The sequence below is a fragment of the Desmodus rotundus genome, chromosome 6 (genome assembly GCF_022682495.2).
Source record: "Desmodus rotundus isolate HL8 chromosome 6, HLdesRot8A.1, whole genome shotgun sequence".
NCBI classification, from domain to species: domain Eukaryota; kingdom Metazoa; phylum Chordata; class Mammalia; order Chiroptera; family Phyllostomidae; genus Desmodus; species Desmodus rotundus.
This window is the reverse complement of record NC_071392.1, coordinates 41,188,199-41,205,792: the sequence shown is the minus strand read 5'-3', so window position 1 is coordinate 41,205,792 and position 17,594 is coordinate 41,188,199. Positions and strand designations below refer to the sequence as shown.

The 17,594-nt window shown below is 36.4% G+C and overlaps 1 protein-coding gene across 3 annotated transcripts in view; it reads left to right on the top strand.

Moving 5' to 3' along the window:
- Positions 1–5,111: 5,111 nt before the first annotated feature.
- Positions 5,112–17,594, top strand: part of CD36 (CD36 molecule (CD36 blood group)) — a 79,557-nt gene continuing 67,074 nt past the window's right edge. Inside the window, exons 1-2 of one of the 3 annotated variants that reach the window (XM_045194077.2) lie at positions 6,249–6,354; positions 7,012–7,116. The gene's annotated coding sequence lies outside the window, so the exon portion shown is untranslated. Of the gene's footprint in view, positions 5,283–6,248; positions 6,355–7,011; positions 7,117–14,407; positions 14,430–17,594 lie in introns of those variants that run through there. The other 2 variants (XM_045194104.3, XM_045194100.3) reach the window with 2 other exon arrangements.

Below are 17,594 nucleotides of genomic sequence, written 5' to 3'. Positions count from 1 at the left end.
TTCTCACGTGCCCCCAACTGGGGACCTGGCTTGCAACCCAGGCGTGTGCTCTGACTGGAAATCAAACCAGTGACCTTTCAGTTCACAGGTCGGCACTTACTCCACTGAGCCACACCCGTCAGGCCTCTCAAGGGAATTTTTAAAGCATCATATTATTAAAGTCCCAAACACATCCGTCATGACATACTTAAGGATGAAGTCAGTACTGATAATAATTGATGAAGTACACTAGATGATGCTGGCTGAATGGAGAAGAAAGCTCTCTGAAAAAGGAATAGTGCCCTGAAAGCGTCAGAGAAACTGATTTGGGGAGGGGGGGAGGGGAGAAGATATGAGTACTACTGCCAGTGTATCAGTGATGACTTGTATGCGCACAACTACATTGAAGTGCTTGTTCTGAGAAAACATTTTCACACAGAAGTGGGAAATTACACAACATCTTGAGTAGAATATTCTATTAACAGCTGGCAACAGCTGCTGTAAGCAGCAGGGTTGATTCCGCTTTACTGCCTTAAAGTTATACCACTCGTTGTACAACAAAAACCAGAGGAGGTTTTGATTTTGTATAGTTCAAAATTTTAGGGCTGTAAACACTTGAAAGGCCACCAATTTTTTGGAGAGAGAATCCTGGGTTTAATTGAAATTTTCTGATGAAATGTTTAATTCTGAGGTTAAATTCAGAAGAGAGTGTCTGATTATTCTCTGGATGAAGAAGGCTAGGGTCTCAACCTAGTTATAAAATTTACCATCTTAACTATTTTTAAGGGTCTTTGTGAAGTACACTACTGAACTGAAACCCATCTCCAAAAATTTTCTTTTTTTTTAACTTTGTCAGAATTTATCTCTGCCAGTTTTTCAACAATTTTCTTTTTTAAAATATGTTTTATTGATTATGCTATTACATTGTCTCTTTTTTTCTCCCCTTTATTCGCCTCTGCCCTGCACCCCTCCTACCGCCAGCATTACCCCCTTAGATCATGTCCATGGGTTGCATATGTAAGTTCTTTGGCTTCTCCATTTCCCATACTATTCGTAACCTCCCCCTGTTTATTTTATACCTACCATTTATGCTTCTTATCCCCTGTATCTTTTCCCCCATTCTCTCTCCACCCCCTCCCTGCTGATAACCCTTCATGTGATCTTCATTTCTGTGATTTTGTTTCTGTTCTAGTTGTTTGCTTATTTGATTTTTGTTTCTCAGGTTCAGTTGTTGATAGTTGTGAGTTTGTTGTCATTTTACTGTTCATATTTTGATCTTCTATTTCTTAGATAAGCCCCTTTAACATTTCATATACTAAAGGCTTGGTGATGATGAACTCCTTTAACTTGACCTTGTCTGGGAAGCACTTTATCTGCCCTTCATTCTGAATGATAGTTTTGCTGGATACAGTGATCTTGGATGTAGGTCCTTGTCTTTCATGACTTTGAATACTTCTTTCCAGCTCTTTCTTGCCTGCAAGCTTTCTTTTGAGAAATCAGCTGATAGCTGATAATCTTATGGGAACTCCTTTGTAGGTAACCGTCTCCTTTTCTCTTGCTGCTTTTAAGATTCTCTCCTTATCTTTAATCTTGGGTAATGTAATTATGATGTGCCTTGGTGGTGCTTCCTTGGGTCCAAGGTCTTTGGGACTCTGAGCTACCTGGACTTCCTGGAAGTCTATTTCCTTTGCCAGACTGGGGAAGTTCTCCTTCATTATTTTTCAAATAAGTTTTCAATTTCTTGCTCTTCCTCTTCTCCTTCTGGCACCCATATGATTCAGATGTTGGAACATTAAAAGTTGTCCCTAAGGTTCCTAAGCCTCTCTCCTCATTTTTTGAATTCTTATTTCTTCATTCTGTTCTGGTTGAATGTTTATTTCTTCCTTCTGCTCCACACCATTGATTTGAGTCCTAATTTCCTTCCTGTCACTGTTGGTTCCCTATTCATTTTCCTTTATTTCATTTTTCATAGCCTTCACTTTTTCCTCTATTTTGCAACCATACTCAACCAATTCTGTGAGCATCCTGATTATCAGTGTTTTAAACTCTTCATCTGGTAGGTTGGATATCTCTTCATTGCTTAGTTCTATTTTTCCTGAGCTTTGATCTGTTCTTTCATTTGGGCCTTTTTTTTTTTTTTTTTGTCTTGGCACAACTGTTATGTAGTAAGGGGCGGAACCTTAGGTATTGGCCAGTCAGTGCGTTGTGGCGATGTACATGGGGGAGGAGTCCAAAAGGGAACAATGCCCCTGCTTTGCTCTTCCCCAGCTTTCAGTCACTTCTCCTCTACCCAAAAGCAAATTGGGCCCTTCTGGTGCTGATTCCCTGCTGGTTTTGTTTACATTCTAGGATCCTGTGGATCTCTCCAATGAACTCTCCTATGAGGCTGGGAGTTTCTCCTGCTGCCTGAAACCCCACAGGTTTTTACAGTCAGAGGTTTTGAGGTTTTATTTCCCCACCATGGAACTCTGGGTTGCATGGTCTGTCTCATTCCCCAGGTGTTCCTCCCAGTTTATCTACAGACAAATATGGGACCATCTGCTCTGCCAGCCTCCACCTTGCCAAGAGTCCTCTCTGCCTGGCTGCCCATCTCCACCCCTCCTACCAGTCTGGATGAATGTTTCTTCTCTAAATCCGTGGTTGTCAGACTTCCATACAGTTAGATTTTCTGTCAGTTCTGGTTGGGTTTTTTTGTTTGTTTGTTTTTAAATTTGTTATTGTCCTTATTTTGGTTGTGGAAGGAGGCACAGTGTATCTACTTATGCCTCCATCTTGGCCAGAAGTCCCAGAAATTTTCATTTTGAAAAACTTAATAGTTATCCATTTCCTCTCCCCACCAGCACTTTTACTTTGTTTTAAAAAAGAACACTCAGGTAAATCAATGTGTAAAACATTAGTGACACCAACTAAAAGGTAATCACCTATTCAGATCTGATGTTGACTTATTGCTGGCATAATGTAGTCTTTTCTGTTTGCTGTGTTTCTCAATTGAATGCTAAAATGTTCAATTTAGTTGCTACTCCATGAGGTTTCAAAATATTCTCTTTGAAATACTTTGTATAATTTGATACATCTGCAACATGTGAACTAAAGTGTTTTTTAAATTTTTTAATTAAACTTATTGGGGTCACATTAGTTAATAGGATCATATAGGTTTCAAGCATACATTTCTATGATACAACTTCTGTCTATCACCCTGCGCACCCAGCACCCAAAGTCAAACCATCTCCCATCACCATATGTTAAGTCCCCTTCTGCCCCTCCTTCCCTCTGGCAACCACCACACTGCTGCCTTGTCCATGAGTTTCAATTTTGTATCCCACATATGGGTAAAATCATGTGGTGCTTAGCTTTTTCTGGCTGACCTATTTCACTTACCATAATATTCTCAAGATCCATTCATGTTGTCACAAATGGCAGTTCATCTTATGGCTGAGTTGTATGCCACAGTATATATGTACCGCATCTTTTTATCCAATCATCTATGGAAGGACTCTGGTGGTCTTTGTATCTTGGCCACCATGAATAATGCAGCAGTGAAAATAGGGGTGCATGTATCTTTGTAAATACATGTTTTTGAGTCTTTCAGGTGGAGGATTGCTGGGTTATATGGTAATTCTATTCTTAATTTTTTGAGGAACCACCAGACTGTTTTCTATCAGCCACAGTCTTGTTTTTTGTTATTTTTGTTTGTTTGTTTTTTAGCTCAATGCATCCGTATCCTTTCTTTTGCCATATACCCCTCAAGTTGATGCCCAGGAGGAAATGAACAGTTTAATGATAGTGAATATATAATTCATGGGAAAAAATTTAGGATGTCCTCTTCTTATTTATAAGACATAATTTATATTTGAAAATGATGGTGCTTACAATGTTGGAGAAATGCTATGATATTTATTATGATTCATAGAAAATATATGGGATCCTGTGTTCATCGAATTTTTAGTTCTTCGCTGAATTTTTAGTTTTTCACTTCTTTGATAAGACATTTATTAACAAGTTTCTAGTTCAAGTAATAAAAATAACTTTTATACACACAAAAAACACTTCTTTATATAATTAAAAGGGTCCTAATACTCTCCATGTCCATCCATGCTGTCACAAAAGGTAATATTTTCTTCTTTTTTATGGCTGAGTAGTATTCCATTGTGAAAATGTACCACAACTTTTTTATCCACTCTTCTACTGATGGGCACTTGGGCTGCTTCCAAATCTTGGTTATTGTAAATAAAGGCTGCAGTGAACATAAGCATTCATACATTCTTTTGAATTAGTGTTTCAGGTTTCTTTGGATATATTCCCAAAAGTGGAATTGCTGGGTCATAAGAAAATTCCATTTTTAATCGTTTGAGGAAACTCCCTACTGCTTTCCACAGCGCTGCACCAATCTGCCTTACGACCCTTTTCATTATTCAAAAAGTATTGCCGGGGGGGGGGGGGGGGGGCGGGGTGAGGACTCGGTGGAGGTGGGCAAAGGGGGAAATTTGGGGGACACCTGTAATGGTATAAGCAATAAATATAAAGTTAAAAAACACTATAATAAACAAACAAAAAAAGAACTAATGCGTATATTGTTTTTTCAAATGTAAAAAAAAAAATTTAATCAAAACATCCTGACAATACATAACACTTTCTGCCACATGAATTGATGTAAACAAAAAAGTCCATTACTATTGAAACTATATAAAAGAAAAAATATACTAGAAAGTTTACCAAAGATATTCACATTTCAAGGACTTCCCCACAAAAGTTATTAAAGGTAATTTGTCAAATAACACTTAATATTCACTATTATCTTTCTCTTGTACCTAATCAAGAAAAGAAAATTTGAACATGTCTCAACACTATCACAGAAAATGGTTGAGAGAAGCAAACTGATTATTAGTGATTGATTGTTTGAATTATGTACTATTTTTCATAAGCACTGCAGCTATTTGTTAAGGGGCATAACAGGTTTTAACAGGAAAAGGATTAAAGGTTTTATTTTCCTCAGCCAAGACAAAGAATGAGTGAGACTTTTCAAGTTAACTTTGATTTCATCTGGCTCAGGTGTCAGGAATCTATATTTATCTTGTGTTAGGCGTGTGTCCGAAGTGCTGGAAGGCTCAGGATATCAATTGCTTTCAGATGTCAGAGTAACCTTAAAGACAGATGAATGTCAAGACCCCATGCCGCATTTCTGAGCTCTCAGCTGCTGTGCTGTAGAAATCATGTGTTTGTTTTCTGCGTCTCCTCCTCCAAGTCTCTCTCTGAAGCCACTCTTAAAACCCTACATCTGGGCAAGCGAGATCCTCTAGTAACTGGTGAGCAGATTTATTTTTGTACAATGATGTGGCTATAAATAATTAATGACTATCATCTAGAAAAGAATAATTTTTTTTAACTCTTTAAAAAGATGAAGACTATCTAGCGTAATAATTGTCTTTTAACAGATTTATAAGCTTTTAACTAATTGGATGAAGAAATAAGCATTTAATACATAAATTTTACATTTCTACTAGTCTCTAAATTCATCCTATGAAATTCCATTTGCATATTTTCATGCCTTTTATCTAGAAGTATCAGAAAACTTATATTTCAAAAAGTAAAACTTTATAGGAAATTTTTATTCAGGTTATCTAAGTTGATCTGACATATACTAATCTAGACTGATTTTATATTTTTTAACAAAATTTTCTTTACCTTCTTATAGATGTTAAAAATTACTACTCTAAAAAAATAATACTCTAAACATCTGACCAATTTGATTTTCTTTCCAAATTGGAAGAGCACCTTTTCAGTGAGACTAGAAGTTGAATGACCTTTGCTCATAAAACTATGAAAATGTTTTTTGCTGTGTTGTCAAGACCGACAAGTATATTTAACGAATAATTTAAGAGACCCACTCCTCTTAACAAATTGACTCCTAGAAGGAAAGAAGAAAACAATAATCTTTCCATACATAAACTGACTGAACATTAGTGATCACAGAAGCTGTATTGACGGTGGGCACCAGATATCTGCTTTTAGGGGCAGGGGATTTTGTTGCACAGCAGATTTTTTGTTACATGGTGTGCTTCACAGTGTGGCTGTAAAAGAGGGGGAGCCCTGCAAAGAATGGTAGGGTAGTGACTTTTGTTGAAAGGAAACTTCCTTAAGGATTCTATATACATTTACATACAAAAATTACATGCTGACAGAAAAAATAAAGTTCCATCTATCTACAAAGCCTGGAAATGAATTGGATAGGCTTCTTTACCTTTGAGAATGGCTTCCTTTTATTCTTTGCAGAATGGTTGCTTGGAGCTGGGCTGAATTCTGGGCAAAGCTTTCTGGGTTGATCCTGATACATGTGCTAACTTCTTGTCATTCCTGTGAGAAAAACTCAGCATTCAGGTGGGTTTTAGATCAGGTGAAGAGAAATAGGCAACCTATACCCAGGCCTAGCTGACTGCATAATGAAAGGGGGATTTGTTGGACAATGTATGAGACTTCTCTAATCCTGACGAGGGAAAAGGAGAAATATTGTCAAATGACACACAACACACAAACAGTAATTATTTGGAATCAGATCCTTTTGTAAAGGAAAATGACAACTTTGCAGCGAGCTGTTCTGAACGTTTAAGAAAGTAAGCAAACACCTGAAGATAATCAAACGATTTCCACCTGGGAATAAAAACTAAGCTCCTGAAGTCACAAAAATTATTTTTAGGAGGAAAAAAAAAGGAAAAAGAAATTAAAGTGCTAAAAAAACAGTGACAAAGACCATATAAGACTACAGAGTGGGCTAAATAGAAAAATAAGTTTCTCAGAGTGAAGTAATACACAATATATCGCTGTGGATGTGATTATAGCTCATTTTGCTTTGGGCACAAATTGTTAGTTAAGTTGACTATGGAATTTAACATTCTTAGTATTTATAAACTAAGCTTTACAGTTAAATTATTTGAAAAACATTCACAAAATTATGAAATGAAAAAGAAATGATTTAAAATGCATGAAATGGGGAAATGGTTTTTGTCACTTGCTTATATGTTTTTGACTGCTTTTTAGATAAAAATTGTGAAGTGTGTCACCAGTGTCTTACCACCTAATGGGAGTGATCTGGAATGAGGAGCAGGGAGGTGCCAGAAGAGGAGGACTGTGTTTCCATATCAGGTTACTGGAACCCTAAAAAAAAAAGCCTAATACAAAGTGATTCTCTCAGCTCACAATGAATTGTTTATCAGGAAAAGGAAATTGTCTGAAACTAGCAAAAGCACATAGAGAATATAAAAAGAAATATAGTAAATAATTAGTTTTATTGTTTTGTTGGTTTATGTCAAACTACAGAAATTGGCTGAGCCACTGGAAACTTGTTTTCTTTACAAAGAGCAATTAGTATGCCATTGCTTCATTCCACACCACGAGCTTTCTAGCCATTTCTTTGTGGAGGAGGCTAAGGTGAATGCTGCTTTGTGCCTTCTGACAAATTTAGTCTTGTGGAGAATAAAGAACACTTTAAAATAGGTGCTTGGTGGTACAATGTTAAATAATTTAAGATGTTTTGAAATATACCCAGAGACCTTTGTCACACAAACTGTCATCTGAAGGAGGAAATGACAGAAAATTGGCAGGCGAATGGTGGGGACATAGCAGAGAGCTGGCTACATTCACTGAGGATTCCAGAGTGTGCTCAAATAGAAAAGCATTGTTTGCCCTTCAGGGCCTGCGAAGTTTAAAACTGGAATACAGTCAATGTTATGTTTTTTTAAGATTAGTTTCATCTCTTAATGTTTTCTGCTCATTTAATTTTCTAAATACAAATCTTTTATTTCTCTCATTTTAATTTTAGAAAATCAGATAGGCTATTAATAGTCATGTCATGGTTTTAAAAATTAAGAACACGGTGTAATAGAACTTTAACTGGAGGCTCATTTTATTCTATGCTAGAAATTCATTATTGCTCTATTTGAAATGTAACAGATGCCGTTATGAGGTGACATTTTTGGCCTCATTCTAGGAAGTTTTAGAAGTGATACGAGTTAGTTTATTCAGTCTGGTGGTGCTATAGCAAGGGCCCAAAGGAGAGTGTCTGTTTACAGAACGCGTACATTTTTATTAAGTAAGCAGGATTCTTATTTAATCTTCTAAATATAAATGTTAACCCTAAAACAGCAAAAAAAAACCCCACTAATTTTTTATGGAATACATGATGGAGTCACTCTCATTCATGTTCATTTGTTCATTAACACATTTGTTTAAAAATATTTATGTGCACTTAATGTATGTCACACACTTGTCTATTGTTAGAAAAAGATTGTGCTGAACTTTTATAAGAATCCAGGAACTTTTACAGGTGGTTGTTCTAAATTTTGTTTATATAGAATAAAACCTTTTGAAAGTTAAAAATGAAATCATTAACTTTATAAATGGTAAAAAAAACATAGCAGAGGTTGAATTTTGTGGACACATTCCCCATCACTGCGTACAAACAGAACCCTCAATGAACCGTCAGTCTCCTGGAGAAAACCTGCCAGACGAGTGACTGTTACGGAGTCGCTTCCTTTGCCCACTCTTAGCTCCTTGCCATGATGTTTCCAAATCCCTAATTTACTCTCGAAGTGCTAAGTAACATACAGCACATGGAATAAAATAACTTAAAGTAGTGTACATCCTAAGCTTAGGTTTGATAGTTTTGTAAATTAATTTTGTTGAACTGTCTTGTCTGAGATGGGGAACAAAGACTAATCTAAATTTTAGCTTGGTTTTGTAAGGGAAAGACCTCTGGTTTCTACGGAAACCTCTAGTTTCTAAGCCCTATCCTTTTTAAGAGTTGCTTGGTCAAAAGTTACATTTAAGCAGAGACAGATGGGCAACTACAATGCAGGAGAACACGAGCTGTGATAAGGGCCACATGCTGTGATAAGGGCACTGTGCACAGACCTTTGCTATTACGTAGAGTTGGCACAGGCCCCTGGGCTGATAACTCCAGGAAGACAGGGATCATTTGCAGCTTAGTGTCAGCAGTGCCCAAAGTCCGACACATATTAGACACTCAGCAGGTGGATTTTATCCATTCATTTAAAAACATGACATGTAAATCTTTTCTAACCTAAAATGTTCACCTACCACTAAGGACTATAACTAAAATTTTAAATTTTTTCATCATTTTAACAATTTAAAAATCTATTTCTTGAATTTCTTATTCTTAGCATTCTTATTGAAATATCCAAAAAGACACATCTACGGTTGACCCTTGAACAACGTGAAGGTTAGGGGTATCCACCCCCTGTTCAGTAGAAAATTTGCATATAACTTTCAACTGCCCCACAACTTAGGTTGTTTCTCTGTACCAAGGGGGATTGGTTCCAACACCCCCACAGATACCAAAATCCATGGATTCTCAAGTCTCCTACGTAACACGATGCAGATCAATGCATACAGGTAGCCCTCCATATCTGTGGGCTCCCAAAGGTGTCCTGGGAAAGAAAAAGAAGAGAGTACAAGTATTTATTGAAAATGATTTACATATAAGTGGACCCACGCAGTTCAGACCTGTGTAGTTCAAGGGTCAGCTGTACATATACCTGTGCGGCTTTTTCAGGTGAGAATCCTCCGGTAGGTAGTTTTATGGAGTGTTACCATCTTTAGCACCATCCCACCCTTCCCAAGTGCTTGAGTAGCTTGTTTTTTTGTAATATAGGGAAGGTCATCTATTAAAATCAATAATGAAATTTAATAGAGTAATATTCTGTAATTCAATTTACACTAAGTATTTAAATTTAGACACTGATGATTTCTCAGTGAGTCAGCACAAGAAGCTCATTTATTTCACCTAACTCCTCTGAAGTCCTAATCCTTTTCCCAAATCCATGTGCCAAACTTAAATATGCTTGCTTCTGTGTTCACTCTCTTAGATATCTTTGCTGAGTGTACCAAGCTTTGGATAAAGCTAGAGAAAAACTCTTCGCTTGGTCAGTTCCACTCTGGGGCCAGTGGTCATCTTCAAACTATGCTAACCTTACCTTCAGATGTGGATTGTGATTCCTCCACTTCTAACTTTATGGGGAACAATGGCATGGGCAGTACTGTTCTTTGCCAGGCTGGTCACACATGCCCCCGACACTTTCTCGGAGGGTGGAGGCGATGGCTGGCGAGCGGTAGAGGTGCAGGCATCCCCTGTTGTCTTTCCCAATCCCGTGGTCAGAATGCCTTCCTGACTTCCCTGAGAGCCTCTGGAAGGATTCTTCACCTTTCGTCTTCCAGACCTCTGCGTGTAGCATCCTCATATTGCAGTCCTATTATAATGGTCCACGAAAATGCTCTGCTTTCCACGTGTATCCAGGAAAAACAAGATCGGTCAAGAAGTAAAGTAAATCCCAGTATGTAGGATGAACTGAAGGAAAGCTTACTATAGTTATTAGCACTGTCTTTTCTACCCCATTAATAATCCTCTTGAGGGTTAAAGGTGCCATTTGTTTTCTCTCTAAAATCTCCCATGCAGAACTTCCGTACGTAGTAACAGCAAGATCATGTCTTAAGCTGAAATCCTGTAGATAAATAAAAGCAATTGACACAATCCGAATGGTCTTTTGTGAAAAAATAAAACTACTTAATAATTATTTACCATGGCAAAGCAACAGCTATGAAGCTGCTTTTTTTTGTTATTGTTTTCTGAGATTTAAGGCTGAAACTCTATTTTCAGCTGCTCTCCCAACATTAACATATTTTCATAGTAAAAGCCATAACTATTAGAAGTGGAAATAGTTAGAATACTCTTAAACCAAGATCCATTAGTTTTTACAAGTGAAAACTATGAGGTGCACAGAATTTAAGTGAGCTTTTATACGCCCACCTCGCCATTAGATACCCTGTCATCCCCCAGGTTTCCCTTTCTGAAGTTTTTCTGTGCCTCCCTCCCCATCGACACCTGCTAAGAGATCTTACCTATTTTTGTCTTCACCTATAATCTCTATGTTGAACAGGTCCAAAGCTACATCATGGCCCTCATCTCTTCCCTGAGACTCACATAGCTCTGCCTGCTGGGCAAGTTCTAGACGTGGATGGTCCACATCTTGAGTTGAAATGATCTAAACTCTTTCAACACATAACCTTGTCACTGTGTTCTGATTCATGATGTACCTTTTATGTACAAACTGAATTGTAAATATCCCCAAGACAGGTGCGCCTCTTACTGTGCTCGAATAGATCCTAGTGTTTCAGTGCGCACACTCGTACTCTGTATATACCTTTTAAATAAATGGATGAGCTGAGTAATTATAATAGCTCTTTAACCCCTACTGAGTCCCTGCAAGGCATGCTGATAATTATTATGCAAAGTGTGTGGTATTTAATAAGAAACATTGTAAGTTATTAGTTGAGGTACATTTTCTATTTTTTTCCCAGATTTTAAAGTCTTAGTGACCTTAGGTAAGTCATTTTATTATTTTTTCATTGTGTATTTTATTTTATTTTTGTATTAATTTATCATTGACACTATCACTGATGTTCCCATTCCCTACCCCATTTGCACACCTCCATCCATCCTCCACCTCCTTTCCCGCTGGTCATCCCCACGCTGTTATCTGTGTCTATGAGTTTATGAGTTAAGCACATACCTGTAGCCAGTCTTGATAGATTTGAAACTTGGATCTGTTACTTCCCAGGTCTGTGACCTTGGGCAAGTTAGTTAACCTCTCTGTTCCTGTGCTTCCTCATCTATAAAATAGAGATAATAAAAAAGTATCCACTTCATAGAGTAATTATTCAAAATAAGCAAGTCACTATATATAAACTATACAAGTGCCCTCCACATAATAAGAACTAAAAAAGGGTTGCCTATTATTATTTAATCATCATAATAAATTTAATGTGGGTAGTATTATTCTCGTTTTAAGAATGTGTGAACAGACTCAGATAGATTAAGAAACTAGTTCAGGCTGTTGCCACTCATTAGTGAAAATGCCAGCTAGAACTAACCCACCCCACTCCCAAATCTAGTGCTACTGTGTCACTCTCCATTCTTTTATCTTGTCACTCCAGTCTGAAAGCTAGGATACATTCCTGATTTGTATTTCTCACTGCCTAGCTAGTTACTTGCTGAGACTAAGCTGTTCACACTACCTTCTAAATGATCTCTCCCCTTAAGTCTACACATTTCTGAAATCTTTCCCAACTTCTTCTTCCCCAGCCACTGCCTTAATTCAGACCATGTATTTTCTTGCTTAGATTATTTCAAAAGATTTCCCCTGGCCTTTCCTCCAATACATTCTCCACATTATGCCAGAGACATCTTCCTAAACCCAAATTTTATAATGTACTCCTTCCTTAAACACCTTTGAGTATCTCTATATTGATTTCAAGATGCATTCTTAAAAAGAATTTCTAGGCATTAAAGGACAAACCTCATACACTATGCATCATATTAGGTCTTTACCATGTCATTTGTGCCTGCCTCTTCGGTACCCTGTCTTGTCTTTCCGACACTCATACACTGTACCAAAGCCTTACCAAAATACCTGTATTTCCCAAGTTGTATGTTTTCATATGGAATTGTATTTTGGGTGAATGCCTTTGTTCACTTTACCCAGACCTGTATTTTAAAAAACTTTTTAAAATTCAAATTTATTGGGGTTACATTGGTTAATAATATTATATAGGTTTCAAGTATGTATTTCTATGATACGTGTTCTGAGTATTGCATTGTATGCAAACAATTAATACAGCTCAGAGATGGTTCTTTGAAAAGGTTAATGAAATCGACAAGCCCCTGGTTAGACTCACTAAGGAAAAAAGAGAAAATGTTCATATAAACAAAATCAGAAATGAAAGAGAAGTTGCCACACACACATCACAGAAACACAAAGGATCATTCTAGAATAGTATGAAAGACCATATGCCACCAAATTCAATAACCTAGAAGAAATGGATAAATTCCTAGAAATATATGAATCATGAAAGATTGGAGAATCTATATTTATAAAGTAACTGAAGGAGTAGTATTGGATTTTGCTGAGCAGGCCTATCTTAAAATGGTAACAGAAGACGCTTCAAAAAGGCATTTACTGATAACACCTTCTCTCACGTCTGGACAAATCACCTAGAGCCGTCAATTACCTACCACTTACCGTTTCTGTAAGAAATACAAATAAATGTCATTTTGGTAAGAGATTAAGGAGTTGCCAAAAAACAAAAGGAAAAGAAAACCTAAACAGACCGATCAATGGTGAGGAAATTGAGACAAGCATCAAAAACCTCCCTAAAAATAAAAATCCAGGGCCAGATGGCTTCACTCTGAATTCTAACAGACATTCAAAGAAGATTTGATACCTATCCTTCCCAAACTCTTCCAAAAAACTGAAGAACAGGCAATACTTCCTATCACATTTTATGAGGCCAACATAAGCATGATACCAAAAGCTGGCAAGGATAACACAAAAAAGAAAACTACAGACCAATATTTCTGATGAATATGGATGTAACAATTCTAAAAAAATGCTAGCAAATCAAAAAGAAAAATTAAAAAATGCAACATGATCACATGGGATTCATTCCAGAGGCACAAGGATGGCTCAACATATGTAAATAGATCAATTTAATACACCGCATGAACAAAACAAAGGCATAAAAATTATATGACCTTATCAACAGATGCAGAAAAAAGCATTTAATAAGACACAATATCCATTTATTATTAAAACACAATTGAATATTTATAGAAGGAAAGTACCTCAACATAATAAAAGCTATTTATGACACTCAGGTAATATCATACTCAATAGTGAAAACCTGAAAGCTTTTCCTCTAAAATGGGGATGTTTATAACTCTCAAGTAAGCGATTACTTCCTCCCCCAGCTGCCCTTCCACCTCCTTCCCTAACGCAGCATTCACGCTGCTCACTTTAGTGAAGATGTCCCAATGTTTTATAACGTATGAATCTATCTTCCTAGCTGAGCTGTGAGCCACTTCAAGGGAGGTATCAGGGTCTCATTTTATTGATTCTGTCATTTCATCCCAATTAAAATTTCAGACTAAGAATGCTTAAGGAATTTATTTAATTTTACTTTTGCAAGGGCTACAGATTAATGAAACATTTGCCAGTGCTATTGAGAAATAAAAGCAAGCATAAATACACAAAACAAAGTGAATAATTCAAACTATGAATATGATTTTTTAAAAGTAGCTTCAAAAGTAATCTGAAAAATTCAAGAATGAGAAAGAGTTTGGTCGGGGAAACGAGCCAGTGTTAGAAAGAGTAAAAAGACTGTAGCAAGAATTTGCATGTCTTCTGGGTTGTGATCTGGTGGTGAAGGGAGCCAAACAGACGTTGCATCAAGTTGCTGGCATGACCGCCCAGCAGGTGCTTGCTATGTAGGCAAAGGGTTGAGGACAAGATAAGATTAGGGAAGGACATGCACTAGGATAGATGAGCCAAACTCAGAGTCTAGTCTAGCTTTAAAGCCTTCTTGCTTTTGGAAAACGGAGACTGGTAAGTGAATGCTGGAAACTGGAGAATGGGAAGTTTTATCTCATAGCACAGCTCAGGTTTAGCAGCTGTTTAAACTGCACTAGATTTAGAACAGTAGCTCTTAAAGAATGGGTGTGCATGAGAATAACCAAAAATGGGTGGAACTGTTGGCTTAGACAATTTGTTCATAATTTGTGTTCAAACGGGATTACAGAGCATGGTGTTTTTGTCTTGATCCATCACGATCGTGTGGCCTTGTGTAGTGCTGATGCTCTGTGAAATTGTTTATACTCACCGAGAGGAAACCAAGGCCTGGCCGTGACTGCCAGGCCTGTTTCTGCAACAATAAGCCTAGCAGATAGCACCGGGTCAAGACCTGAATGTCAGGGGCTGTTTTCTTTCTCATGGGAAAAATAAAAGTTATTTCAGTAATTAAGCCTACTTTTATGAAATCCATTTTCCACTACTTGGATGGTAAGATTGTAATAGATTTCTTTGTAACTTTTTCCTCAAAACCTATGGTATGCTGATTAACACAAAATCTCATTCCTCTTATGCTAGCAATTTGATGATCAATAAGAAACACAAGAGGAGATTAATCTGTGTATAATAACTAAAAGCACACAAATTGTTTAGGGATTTAATTAGCTTTTGTGCCCTTATGCCACAAAAACTAATTTATTATATAAATGAAGAAATATATACTATTGGTAGATACGAAATATATAGAATAAAATTTTAATTTTACTTAGTGAAAGTAATATGTGAATTAAGGGCTTTTCTACTTATTACATAAAGATCTTAATAATCTCTGATGAGAGATTATCAAGATTCTTTTAATTGAGAATTATTATAAATCAACATGTTTCTGGATATATGCATCTAAGTTGAAGTTATATAAATATAGTAAAAAATATATATGCCAAACTTGTTACTTAGATATTCTCAATGCTTCCTAGATATAGGGGATAAATGGGATAATCTCACCTTTGGTAATAGACTACCATTATCATAAACTTCATTTAAAGAAAACAAGATCTAGTAAGTGATTCAAGTTCATGATTGAATAACATTTAATATTTCATTACTGTATGAATTTAAAATGACCAAATATTAACATATGTCCCAAGCTTACAATTCACTTTATAACTTGTTAAAAGTCTGTAAAGGAAAAGAGATAAAACCATAAATTAAGCTTGACTTGGTAAATCATACATAGAAAAAAATCTTTCCATAATGTAATATTTCAGACACTTTGAATGTTGTTATATATGCCACTTTCTTTGCTTTATACATAAACGCTTTTTAAACAAGAGCTGCATAATAAATCCGAGGTTTCAGTTCCATATGTAAGTTTAAGTTTCTCTATTATTGAGTTTCTTTGTTTGGTCTTAAAATATAATGAAGGCAATATAAAAGAGAGAATGATGTTTAAAATTATTTATTTATTTTTAGAGAAAAGGGGAGGGAGAAAGAGAGGGAAAGAAGCATCAATGTGTGATTGCCTCTCATGCACCCCCTACTGGGGACCTAGTTTGCAACCCAAGCATGTGCCCTGACTGGGAATCGAACCTGCAACCCTTTGGTTTGCAGGCCGGAACTCAATCCACTGAACCACACCAACCAGGGCAAAAGAGAGAGTTATTGTTTACCACCTCTGTTTGATCATATTATCTTGCTAATAAGGAGAAGTTATTTTGGCTGAACTTCGTAGAGTTTGCCCTTTAGTTACTTACTCTTGAAGATATGATCTTAAAAAAGACAGTCATTTTTTACTTTCCCCTTAAGGCTTACCCTTTTGCGCGATCATGTTTTATCTTTCCTATTTTCTAGAAAAACACATAGTTTTGTTTTATATGAGCTAAGAACAGTAATTTACTGAAGAAGAAACTGAAACAGACAAGTTAAATTTCAGTTAAACATTTTAACTTTTAATTGAACAAGAGGGCTTAAATCTTTTTACATTACAGATAGGTACCATGGCTGTGGTTTCATTCAAGTCTTTAGAGACAAAGGCAGCACTTTGGATCTTTCAATCTGAATGATTCAAGAGTTAGATTATAGTATAATCCTGATAACTGACTTAATTCCTTGTTAACAGTAATAACAGGAGAATAATGTGAATAATATTAAAATAACCATTAGTTACTTGGGAAGCTAGCATTCTTGGAGTTCATTCTTCACTTTATTTAGGGTCAAATTTGCATAATATACTTTTGGTTATGATGTTTGGTATATTCTTTACCATGACTGTGTGAAAGTTTGCTACAGATGAGCATTCATTACCACTGTTTGTGATGGCAAAAAGAGTACTTTGGGTGCCCAGTTTAGCAGCAGGCACCTATGTGTGATAGAAATAGAAAAGGATTATGGTCAATCAGTTTTCTTACCTGAAATATTTCCTATACTTGTGTGTTTCTGAGAAGTCTTTACAATCACATAAATTTTTAAAACAGTTGTTTTATGATTTATGCTAGGATAAAAGAGCAGCTTTCTCTCATTCTCTCTCTCTCTCGCTCACTCTCTCTCTCTCTCTCTCTTTTTTTTTTTTGCTTACATCTATTCCATGTTTTGCCAGAGCATATAAACTGTAAAGGCTTCTCAGTGGTGATTGTTTTTAATTACAAAAACTACCCAGATTATTTCTTGGGGAGTCTCCTTGTTTTCTGCTGGCTTTAGGCTTAGATTCTCTTTCTTTCTTTGTTCTATATCTCTTGAAACTGTCATAATACATTTATGTTTTTTACACTAGCTGGCTGAACAAGATAAATTATAAATACGTTCACCAAAAGGCAGGTTCATATAGTCATTTTTTTCATTGCTTCTTCCTGAAAAGGTCATTCTTTAGCCAAATCCAATTACTTAATCCAGTGACTAAGTATTGGGTTGGCCAAGAAGTCCATTTAGTTTTTTCTGTAAAATAAGACATATTTTTCATTTTTACCAATAACTTTAGTGATTTGGGTATTTTGAATATGTCCTCTATCTCCCACGTGGTATAACATTGATTGTTCTCAATGTCTCAATTTGACTGCTGTCAACTCCAACTGGTCTACCCGGCCATGCATCATGATCATCCTGCCGGACCTCTCCAGCATGAAACTTTGCAGACCACTTTTGACACGTTCGAGCAGTCACAGTTTCAGTTGCAATTTTACCTTTCTTGAAACAATAAAGCATAATGTG